Source organism: Augochlora pura, chromosome 1 (assembly GCF_028453695.1).
Source record: "Augochlora pura isolate Apur16 chromosome 1, APUR_v2.2.1, whole genome shotgun sequence".
In the NCBI taxonomy this organism is placed as follows: Eukaryota; Metazoa; Arthropoda; class Insecta; order Hymenoptera; family Halictidae; genus Augochlora; species Augochlora pura.
This window is the reverse complement of record NC_135772.1, coordinates 12,840,284-12,852,465: the sequence shown is the minus strand read 5'-3', so window position 1 is coordinate 12,852,465 and position 12,182 is coordinate 12,840,284. Positions and strand designations below refer to the sequence as shown.

The window sequence follows — 12,182 nt, the reverse complement described above, 5'->3', positions numbered from 1 at the left end:
TCGCTTCGCAATTTCCCTCGATAACGACGCAAGGTGTCGCGAGCAAAATTCCTCGGAAACGGAACAGTTCACCCGCGCGTATATGAAGGAGTACTTTAAAGCAAGTGTTTTCAGTCAATTATTTGTTAGTTCAATTCGATATCAATAAATCTAATATTTTATTTGATATCTTTCATTATTTTAAGATAAAATTTTCAAGTGGCTCACAGAAAGGGATTCTTCATTGCAGAAATATTGCATTTTAATCGATGCTTCGTTATCTACAAATTAATTAGTTTGACATAATGATTTACACTGTTTCTGCTATCGTAATTATTTAGAAATAACTGAAAATCGATTACTCGAAGTTGCGAAGCTGTTAATCGATGTAGCAGTATGACAATTTCGTGACATTTATAGAGCATGTAATATTATTAAATTACTCTAGAATATGCATACAAAACGAAAGTTTGTGCAAATTTATGAACGTGTTCTTTTCGAAATAAAAGGTATCACACAAGGAGAAAAATAACTATATTAGCTTAATTAATTTAACGAAGAAGCACGTATTTTATAGTATCATTCTTTTTAATATAATTAGAGCTGATAGGAATTTTATGATTATTACAGGATAGAAGAAGAGAGTAATGAATTACGAAATATGTACAGCGAAGTAGCGTGAAAGCTAATTGAGTCATCGAATGTTATATGTACTTCGTTGATGCCGATCCTTCAACTTCCGTGCTACTTCCATGAATACTGTCGTGTCAAAAAACTCGATGTCTCTCACGCGATAAATTCATCGATATAATCCCGGTCGCCGTTCGAGTCTGGAACACGGCAAAGCAGTGTTGTAATGACTGAAACCAGTCTTAATCACTCGGGGCTAAATCGGATGAGCATGTCGTGTGCGGAAGAATTTCCTATCCCGAGTTAAACGCCGCTTCTTTCGTAATTTGAGCAACAGGATTGGATGTTGCCGTGCGGGGACATAATTTTGCGGCTTCCTCGAGCAATAACTGTCGTCCTTTTTCGAATTGATTGGATAACTTGATCAACCGGAGTGGACTTTCATCTACAACTATGTAATTTCAGCAAATAACTGTCGCAATTACAAATTCATTAAACGTCATGTAATGTATCTCGACTTTCAACGAGTCTATCGTTTGTGCAATTAAAGCTACCGCGCCACGGTGATCAAAATTTTGACGATCGAACGACTGAATAATATTAGCGTAGATTTGTCACGTTTCTGGGAAGCGACGAGGCTGAAAAAATCAGTCGTATCGAGTGTAATCGAAACGGAATATCACATAGAGGCGGTGTTGGCCTCTATAGTCTGTTTTTCAAAAGATGGATCCTCGCGTACGCTATCGGTTATAATAGCTACTCGATCACAATTATTTTAGATTGATGACGTTTGCTTGTTTGGAGTAGGGTAGACAGTTACTATGACTGACACTTCCCTAGAAATATAAATCATGGGTTGGGAAAAGCATTTAATCAAGCATGGTAAGCGTTGATTCTGATAAATTACTCACGCATTAAGCGACGGTAAAGAAAACAGTGCGAAATAATAATGCGCGAGGTTTTTAATGATCCTCCATTGATTATTCTTCGCTTTACCTTAGCGGTAAGGTCTCCGTTCGGTTGAGCTATCATTCCTTTAGGAAAACGTATTTTCCGCGTTCTTAGCGTACTTACTTATCTGTTAAAATCTGTTGCCATCTGGTTGCTTAGAAAACTACGCTCGGAACGAAACGGGGACATCGCGACCACGCGATAGCGTCCCGACGACCGAACAGAAAAACACGCTGTTTCTTACAAAGAATAATAACTGCACCTCGGGCGGAACAAAAGAAACAAAAGAAAAACTGTGTTCTTAATGAAAGGACGGATGGCAGTGACACCGATAATTCATTTTCTATGGCCATTTGTCCCTTTGAGTCCGCAGAGGACTCGGATTCAACATTCCATTAAAATAACGAGATTAACCTTAAAATATCTCAAACGATTTTAATGTTGAAAGAATGTGATTTGTCTCTCGAAGTTCCGCGAGATTTACAGGTTCGTAACTTTTTGAGACGATTCATAATTTGTGAAAAATTTTAATTTGCTTCCATACCTCCATCTACTTGCTCTTTTGCTGTTAAGTTCGTTATATTTAATAACAATTTGTATTCGAATTGAAGCACGAAAATTATTTATCTCACTCCAACAGTTTCCAACATATCATTATGTACACAACAAGAGATATTATAATTTTATTTTCTACTAAAATTTTATAATAGTTAAAGATTTCTATTTATATATCTATTAACAATGTACGAATATATTATTCACTTTTCTAATTATCAAAGTCTTTTCTGAATATTTCAGTTGTTTAAGGAAGATGTTCTCAATACTTTAAAAATCATTATCTGCAAAGGGTTACAAATAGCATTGTTGTAATTCACAACAATGCACACCTAAATCTCTTTGTATGTCATAAATTGCTAAACACTTAATTGTGATGTAGATGACTCGCGTGAGCACTTGATATCAGTATTTCGTGATTCTAAAATAATCTGTCTGGCTGTAAGGCCGATCACGTGACAGAATAGATTGTCCGTCTAATTTTAGACGCACAGCTGAGTAGATAATGAGTAGTTTATTTACAACTCTTTACAGTTGAATTTCAGATAATTGAACTGTTGAACTGAATTGCGATCGATTGATAGTAGATTGTTTGAATTGAACTTTGTCGCGACGAGTCTTAACCTTGAAGCACTATGAAACTGACAAACTCCATGGTTTGAGATTAAAGAAGTAAGACTAATTGACCGACTAGAAGACTAGCAGAGGCAGGAGTCGACTACAATAGTCTGAGAGAGCAGGCTAAACAGACTATCAAGACTGAGCGAGAATGAGGGATTCGTGGCAAAGTTTCTAGCTTTTTATAATTTTCGCGGATAGAAGACTGGAAGACAGGTTGGCTAATAGCGAAACGAAGAGGGAAGTAAGAATGCACGTGTTGCGCGTTAACGAAAGTAGCAAGGAATTCGTGGAGATGAGCTACTCGGCCCTGTGATAAACAAAATAAAGAGTGCTGAATTTTATTGCATAAAAATTTATGCCAATATTTCTTCATTACCAGTTGAAACTAATAAAATTCGCAACCCAATGCAGCAATAATTGTAAACCTGAATTCAGTTCGTTATGTCTTGCTAAGTCAAGAAGGTGCTGTAAACATTAAGCTATTAGAATTTGAAAGACGAAGAATTAATTCGAAGAAAAGAGAATTCCATATAAACCAAGTGAAAATACTAGGACAGAAGCAGAAATATCTGCGTGGCGGAAATTAAATAGCTCCGAGAGCAACAAGGGGGTTAATTCTGTATAACTCGTAAATTATCTACGCAACAGGATGTTGCGGGTGCAAGGATAATTAAGCGTGTTTACTCGCGGCTCGAAGTTACAGTAATTTATCAAGTAGAAGATGTAACGCGGCAGTTATTTCCGATTATGGTAAAATTTTCAGCGACGTCTCGGAGTCGGTATTCGAGCGCAAAGGGTTCCACGATCCGCAGGGACGCCCATCGATTTGCAGAATCGTAATGGGAAGGGTGGCGCGTTGTTCCACGCCGCTCCAATTGTATCCAGAATGTTCTGGAAAATGAGAAATCTATTAGGAAGTTCACGGTAGCGTGCGTTAATTTTCTTTCTGGCCGTGCAGAAGCGTCCAGCCGGGGTACTTGTCCCGCCTCGTCACGGGCGCTTATTAAATTAACTCGTTTAATTGAACCCGTCCTTTTATTTCACGAGACGGCTGCACGTGCGGCTCCCGTCGAAACCCGTTTTCTATGGGAACAAACGTCGCACCGCACTTTTTAAACGTTACGTTTCGTTCATGCGTCTCTCTTAGAATGCTGATTAAGCCGTGCCGATGTTTCACCAAATCTGAAGCTTCTTCTAAATGTAATCTTTCAGTGTTTGAGTTTATTTTAAACACCGATTGAAAAAATGTAATACCAAATATTTGTCTTGTTTCTTTTTCCGTAGCATCAACCCCTGCTCGGATGTACTATAAATTCCGGTCGACCCTGTATAATCTCAAAAGAGAAATCCTTAGCTTTTTAAAGAAACACAAAGAAATTCTCAGAATTTTTAAGCAAAATAAAAATTGTCTTCATCATTTGCAGGATACAGGAGCAAAATACGAATTTTATTCTTTCCTGGATAGTTTTAGTAAATTGAAAATAATGCATAAAGAGAAGACACTATATAAAATAATTTATAATATTTTCTAACCTCTCTACTGTTTTAAATTATCACGTGTTTCTCAGTAATACATCCAATCCGCGATCTAATTATCAATTACAGGACATGCATAACTAACTCCCTGCAACATTTCGCACTTTCATTGTCTTGCTGATTGATAAACGGTGGAGGGTGCAACAAGTGAGAAAAATAGTTAAATTTCACGCTCGACTGTGTAAGTCGTGACGCAAAACGAGTCGCCTTAATCGATGTGAGAATCGGCACGAGATTAGATGCAATGCTTCGGTATAATGGCGCGCGGTGTAATTTAATTTACAACTGCGCGACATGGTGGCACGCTATGGAATATCGGGCGGCACTGAGAACAGGCACATGGGTTATTTACGGTAGCAGATGAAAAGGAATGCGCTATTATTGATAAAACGGGACGATAACGCGCAGGTTCCTTGAGATTCCGCTCCGTATGGAAAGTAACGAATTGTCTTTGCACGATTGTGGCGTGCTAATTATTATCGTCTACTGTGCGTGCAAGCTGTTTCGATACGCGGCACGTGTGAACTAGGATCGTCTTTCTGAGAGGCGGAAAAAGCCTCGGAAAAAGAACAATTGTGTCTCGCTATCGTTTGCCTTTATTCAGCGCTATTCTACCATCCTATTTTTAAATGATGCTAATACAGTTTTATTCGGTGAGTTGCAACTAAATATGGTACACCTACGAAGTAAAATTAAATACTATACTGTGTTATAATATTTAATTAACATATTAACTGATTTTGTTGATATATAATGCAGTGCCAAATTTAATGTTTATTTAATTAATTCTTAAAGTAGAGAATGACAGATTAAGATATATGCGGTTCATATATGATTGAAGTTTCAGTGTACATCTAATTAAATAAACACTATTTAAAGTATTCACTTGTTGGATAAATGTTAATATGCGGGTTGCACTATTAATTTTGAATTTATCCGATGAAGACAGCCAATTTTATATAGTATAACATAAATATGAAGACATATCGCATGTATCATTTAGAATACTTAAAATGACATTCTCAAGAGCATTTGTTTTTTAAAAATCAGTACAGAAGACTGTTTTATCTTTCACGGTCAGAAATAAATGTTTCGCAGTTGAACCGCACGAGCCGCCAATATCGCGTAAATCGCAAAAAGAAATTCGCGTAATAACCAAGGGAGTTTAAATTTCTGAGCAAACCGTCAAATTGACAAAAATCGTAGGTATTCAGGTCAGCGAGCGTGCTTATCGGTGCCCCATACTCCCATAGCTCTTGTCGCGGTCGGCGCCGGGTTACGAACGACCCGAGCTGACGTACTTGTTGCTGAAAACAGAAATTCTACGCGCGGCCAATGTATGTAAATACAATACGCGGATAATTGTCTCGGGCAATATATCAGCCGATGCCGAGCGATCGGCTAAATCGATGAGCACACGAACTATACATAACTGTATATCCCGCGCGCCGCATTTTGATTAGTTTTACTATCCAGCTAACGACTGTTATTACAGCTGCTTGTACCGATCGATGTCGTCGGCAACAAGTCGAACGAGCTACATCGAAAACCCGACCGTCGCCGATCATACGTCTCTCGCATAATCGGTACACCGTAATTCCAAACTAATTGCCGACAGCTCGGCTCCATCGATTCGATCCGGAGCGTTATTTAGTGATGGGTATCACGCGTCCGTTACGCTCCAGATAATTTCAGAAATTAACTCATCATCGCGTACAACTGCAGAATCGTTTTTCTGCTTCCCTGGCTTGCCTCCGGGGCAACTGCGCGTTTTCCTTGTTTTGTCGCGGGCTGCTGCTGGATCAACCCTTCAGTTACGCACGGCGAGTGGAGTCGTCACGTAGAAACGGAAGCTTGTCGAGATAGATTCGTGTTATTGTTTCGACTATTTTTTCAGTCCATTTGAAATGTTTCGGAAGAACTTGATGAAAGATCGCGATCGCAGCTGTGGTTAAATGACAACTGTAAACTAGAGATATTTTGTTACACGGTTATTCGTTTCCAAGAAAATGGAAATTTTGAAATGGCCTATCCGCGTTTCTGTTGATACGTTCAGTGGATATACTCGGCATTGCTCGTTTCAAAGTCGTATTGGAATACCTTGTGATTAGTCTAATAGACACTTTATTGTTTGCCGAGCAAGATTTACTATACCGTGTAATAGCCCCGACATACCTTGATATGCAAGGTCAGCCAATTATAGACCACTGAACTTTCTGCGAAGAAAGTGCTGCAGAGATAACCTCCTACGAAAATAGGGGCTAATTCTTGACTCTTATGAAATAATAAAAACATTTTTGACGTAGGCGTCCTTGCAGCAAATGTTTTGGCCAGTGATCGAGAGATCTCTTTTCGATTCGAAAGACAAACGAAAGAAGGAAATTGTTTCAGCATCTGCAATCTATTTGGTCATCTTGGAATCCAATTTTCTCATAAAACAAATATTTTAGAAGTGTCATTCTACTCCTCCGATTCGTTTTTCTTGCAAACTTATTCCCCGTTCGACTCTATCCATTCAATCGCGCGCCCGTCGCGAGTTTCCCCATTCCTTCGATAACTGTTACGAGATTGTTGGCTTAAAAGATTAGCAGGAACGGTATTAACGGTTCACTTTCATTGAAGGTTGCCGCATCGTTCCCGGGAAATCGTCCGCGATGCTTCGCAAACACCGCTGTTTGCTTTGACGCGACGAGATTGATACCGACGCTTCTTCCTATAATTTCGTAGCAATCTCCCGGAGTGCTTCGAGCATCCAATTAACTGTTGGTTCTGTAGGTCAGAAACAATTTCGGTCTTAAACGGTACGACACGTCGCTATGCTAACGCGCTAGTCAATAAATTTCTCTGTTTACCACGGTTGAATACGTCACAGCGATTATTTGGAATCTCGTGTCTCTGCTATACGTTCCCTCGAAGGAGTAAATGTGGTGAGTTTTGCCTCGGCTTTCACGAATTTATCGTGAAAATGAAAAATAAAATTAGAAATTGGGAAATATTTATTATGTTTATAATATATATTTAAAACCGGTTTTACATATTTTTAATACGATTTTCTTCACAGCTCTACGTTGATTAGCACTTTTTCGACTTCATTTACGTATTCACATTTATTCTAATTTCTAGATTTTTATAACAGAACAATTAAATCTTGTTTCGTTAATACTAGGAACTTCGTTCGTAATGCAACAGGTTAAGCAGCACTGGTTCTTATCAGTATAATGACGAAAGCTTCGTAAATCTTTCTTAGATAGTAAGCTAAAGCCGACGCTAAAGTCCAAGTTAGCGTTATTTTAAAGTTTAAACCTTAAAGTTAAAATATAATAGATCGCTGCATCTGTCTCGACGCCAGCTAAAGTATCGCAAACTCAAAAATATATGTCAACGGTTCTATTTTTGATAAAAACAATTGATTTCGACATTTTGTATATTGATAGAAAAGTAAATGTCGACGAACGTTTAGATTAATATAACGACGGTCGTACGTTGACTAAATAATTCTCAGAAACTAATTATATAAAAAATGTAGGCGTAATAATAAGACATTCGTTTAAACCTGATAGCGTGCAATTCTTAGACTAATTGTTTTCATATTGTACTCACGAATTTTATTGTTGGTGTAGAGTTTCTGCGCGCATAGTTATCTAACATTGTAGATTTTGAGGGTTGCGAAGGTATGTAAAAATTTTGGTGAACACGCGAAACATGAAAAGTTCGATTTTGGCCACGAAAAACGGGTTTCCAGTCCACTACGGACCGGCTCGGTTGCGAGCGTAATCGCGCCATAGCTGGCGCGACACCCCGCGACACTAGGCCGCTGCCACGCCACACGCACCGCGTCGGTCCTTTATGGCGCTTGACGGAGAGGAATGCGCGATTATCGACAGATACGACGATAAATGCCAGCCGCAGAAAGATTGCAGTTCGTTTTAGAAGCTCGCCGATTTGCCTTGTCGAGGCAGACCGGCTGGCTGGCTGGCTGGCTGGACGGCCGGCTGGACGGCCGGTTGGCTGGCCGCTTTCTCGTTCGTTCGACCTTCTTTCGCAACCTCCAATCGCTAAGGCTACGTGCTCGCGTTGTTATTGAATCCGAGAATTCTTCGTGGAAATCCAACCGATAACAATATTTCCTCGCTTTGGCCCCGGGGGACTTCGAAAATTTTATAACCTCGCTTTATATCGCCTCGGCTCGCAGCGGTCCGGATCGATTAAATGCCTGTTCATTTGCTAAAGGTACCATTTTCTCGTGTCAATATTTAACAAATGTCCGCTGCCTTCTAAATGTGTAACACACGTCCAGGAACGATGGAATTCGAGATGAAAATTGTGGTCGCAATGGAAGCACGGAGATCAGTATTTTCAAAGTGTATTTCTTTCTTATCGATCCTCTTTAGAATCAACTATGCATTAATTTTTATTTTTAAGTTTGCAACGTACAAATATTTTCGTACGTGTCGTTTCAGGACTGTAGATCAATTTTTTAAACTTGTTCTTATTTTATTAAGGAAAGAGTATCGATGCCATAGAAATATTTCGTGGTGAAACACGGTTTCGAACGTAGTTACATTTTGGGGATTCTCTCGCGATCTGATTGAACCTATTCGGAGATTGGGTTGCCGCTTTAAGACACGAAGTAGAATTTCGAGGTCGAACTGATCAATTGCTTGAATCAGGGGGTTGTGCACGGCTGTCTGCCTGAGTTTCGGAATTTGCTCAACCAGTCTGCAAGAATATTTCTTTAAAAATTATAATTATTGCGTCTACGAGTTTCAAATATCACAATATCGTGTGTCAACTAATTACAAATCAAAGGAATACAATGCAATTTCTGTAATTAAAAACAGAGTTCGAAACTGTAAATTCTGATCGATATCGCACTGCGTTCAATAAAATATCTGTTCCTATTATAGAAGAACATTTATTACATTTAGTACGAGTTTACAACATTATTATGGAGTCGCGTGACCCTGACAATTCTTTCGAAGACAATTTCATTTCGAGATTCATAATAATTAATAAAGTTCAAGGTGATATTCTTGTAAAATTTGCGCAATCGTTCCAACCGAAGCGAGCCAACTGAGAAATTCAAGACAATTACTTTGCTCGGGCGGGGAATGAGACGGGGAATAGGTGTAAGAAGAAAATGCATGCAACTGCAAGTTCGCCCGAAGAGGCGAGAATGCAATTGGAACGATTAAGAGTGGCCTTTTGAAAGATACAGGGCTTGCAGGAAAGTGCATCGCTAATACCTAATGTAATCAGAACGCGAATTTTAAAGGCGCGAATTCGTGCCCTTAAAAATCTTATAAATCGATATTTATAAACGAATATAAAACTACAGCAAAGAACATGAAGCGTTAATTAAACGAAACATTTTTACAACAGTTTTCGAATTTTTTACATATCTCCGATCGCATTATTCGAGGAATGTTTGCAACAGTCGTGGTCGAAATTCGTTTCGAAAAAGGCCGCGATGTTTCTCGTTCACATTTTTTTTTTGTTAACGAAACGAACACGCCACGATCCGTCGTATTTTTGTGTGTAGGGATTATGCGAATACTGTTTGTTCATACGTACAGTCCTTTTGCCGGCCGGTCGCAAGGACGTATCTTCCGTTATTTCTCGTGGCTACGTTGCGAAATGCTGACGACGTGTATGTGAAGGATCGATCGAACGACAGAATCCGACTGGGTCGATCGTAATCGAATGGAAAGCGACCGACTGGATGAGTTGCAGAAACCCAGAACGCATCGGTACGTTTATCTTCGTGAGTTTTTGCGCCCGGGAAATGACCAATAGCTCGGTCGTCTCATAAATTCGATACGTTCGTACCCTATTTTCCAAACGTTTGTCGCGCCGGTGTAATCCACCAAAGTAAATCGACGATTTTATTTAACCCTTTGCGCTCCAGGCTATTTTAAGCCTAGATCTAAAATAGCTATTTTAACCAGCTGCAATTCCATTTTATATAACTTAGTACAATTTCTGAATACGAAATTGAGTCTAGTGAATCATGAAACTGTTACGTTTTTAACACGTTCGTCGCCGCGTCAGGTTATGTCATATAATGCTTATGTGGGGGCCCCGTCACCCAAATATGGGTGACGCTCTTCTTATTCAACATTTTATTTATTTAATTTATGAAAATCCTATTTGTAGCACAGGAATTTAATGGAATAAGCACCGGCAAATGTAAAATATACGAAATAAAAATACTAAAAATTCATACATTATTCTATTTGTTATACATTAATTTATATTTAATGTATAAAATATAACGTTGAGCTATATATTAACAATCTTCTAAATAGAAGGGTCTTTAACACTTTGCACTCGAGTGGTGACTGTGAGGCACCATAAAATTGTTCTATCACGTTGCAAAATAATCTCTATGCTAACAAAGTTTGCATTTAAAAAATTGTTAAGGTTATGTTATTACGAATGACAAGAATGAATTACAAATACATAAAATATACTTCTTTGTATAATATGGAAATGCTATATGCCAGAGAAATTACTTCAGATTACCAGTTGAAATGGCTTCGAGTGCAAAGGGTTAATAATGTGAAAATTATTTTGGAAATGATATAACGATTTTCATTGGCGCCTCGGCGCCTTTCATCGCGAACACGTCTGTATATTCCATCTATATATCTTGCAACAAAATTAATATCTAGAGATGATTTTCGCTCCTCCGAAAACAGTTTCGTATATAAAATCACGAATTGGAGCATCGAATATCGAGCGATAAATTCAATGCCGCGACCCCACGCATCGTTAAACTAGGGTTAAAATAAAATCTCCGGACCTCGGCGGTAATGTGACCCGTGCGGTTTTAATCCCGTTACTGTTAAAGATGTAATTAAGCTCGTATATCAAGATGGAACACAAGTCGTTTATACAACTAAGATTTATTCGGCCGTTATGAAATAATAGTATCGTTCACTGTTAATCATGAACCGTGACCTCGTATTTTTAACGGTACCGGACACATCCGTAGCGAAAGAGTTAAATAATGCCGAGTACTTAAGGAGCAAATAAATGGTAGAATTTTTGGAGGGACTTTGGAAGTTTGGAACAGAAAATAAAATGATTGGTAAAATGATTTCGATATTTGAATGTAACAAATGTTCCGTGTATGTATGAATTTAGAACAATATCGTTCGTCTCAAACTATACTTTGCTTTTTACGCATTTTAATTTCTCTGAGAAGCAATGCTATCTTGGCACTTTATATTAAATTACTTTAAAATTGTTGAAATTATACAGACTAAATTCTTTAATTCGTTAATTATTATTAAAGCGGTGAAAAGGCTAAGAAAATTGAAACTTATCAACCTTATTTAGCCAATCAATAAGTTTAGCGTTAAGAATGCATAAATAATAATTGAGCACAAGTAATTGCGTGAAGAGTTTATAAGTTAACCCTTTGCACTCGAAGCCATTTCAATTGGAAATCTAAAATCATTTTTCTGGCTTCTAGTATTAAATTGAGTCTCGTGACTCACATAACAGTTACACTTTCAACAAACTCCGTAAATCTAAGCCTCGGTGATATCTATAAAAATAACTTTCAATGTTCTACAACAATTTTAATGGCGCCGCTGAGTTGCCACTCGAGTGCGAAGGATTAATACTGAGAATTAGCTATAGTCGCCGTCGTGAACCATACGAAAAAGAAGATCGAGCATGTTGCGACCGTCATCATCGGAGCGTCGGTCGAAAAGTCAGCAGCTGCTGCCAGATGCGCATTTGTTTCGGCCAGTCCAGTCTTCGTAGGGGGGAAGCCTCAAATTAGGCAATCTTCACGTTTGTCGTGAACGCCGAGGAAAGTCTTTAACGACTCGATGTTCCGGCCCATCTGCTCTCTTGATATACTTCGGCACGAACGGCCTATTCCTTGAACCGTTCTA

At 38.6% G+C, this 12,182-nt stretch overlaps 1 protein-coding gene across 8 annotated transcripts in view; it reads left to right on the top strand.

Annotated features, from left to right (window-relative positions):
- LOC144472927 (rap1 GTPase-activating protein 1) overlaps positions 1-12,182 on the top strand; it is a 180,200-nt gene that overhangs the window by 88,085 nt on the left and 79,933 nt on the right. The gene's annotated exons all lie outside the window — the stretch shown is intronic.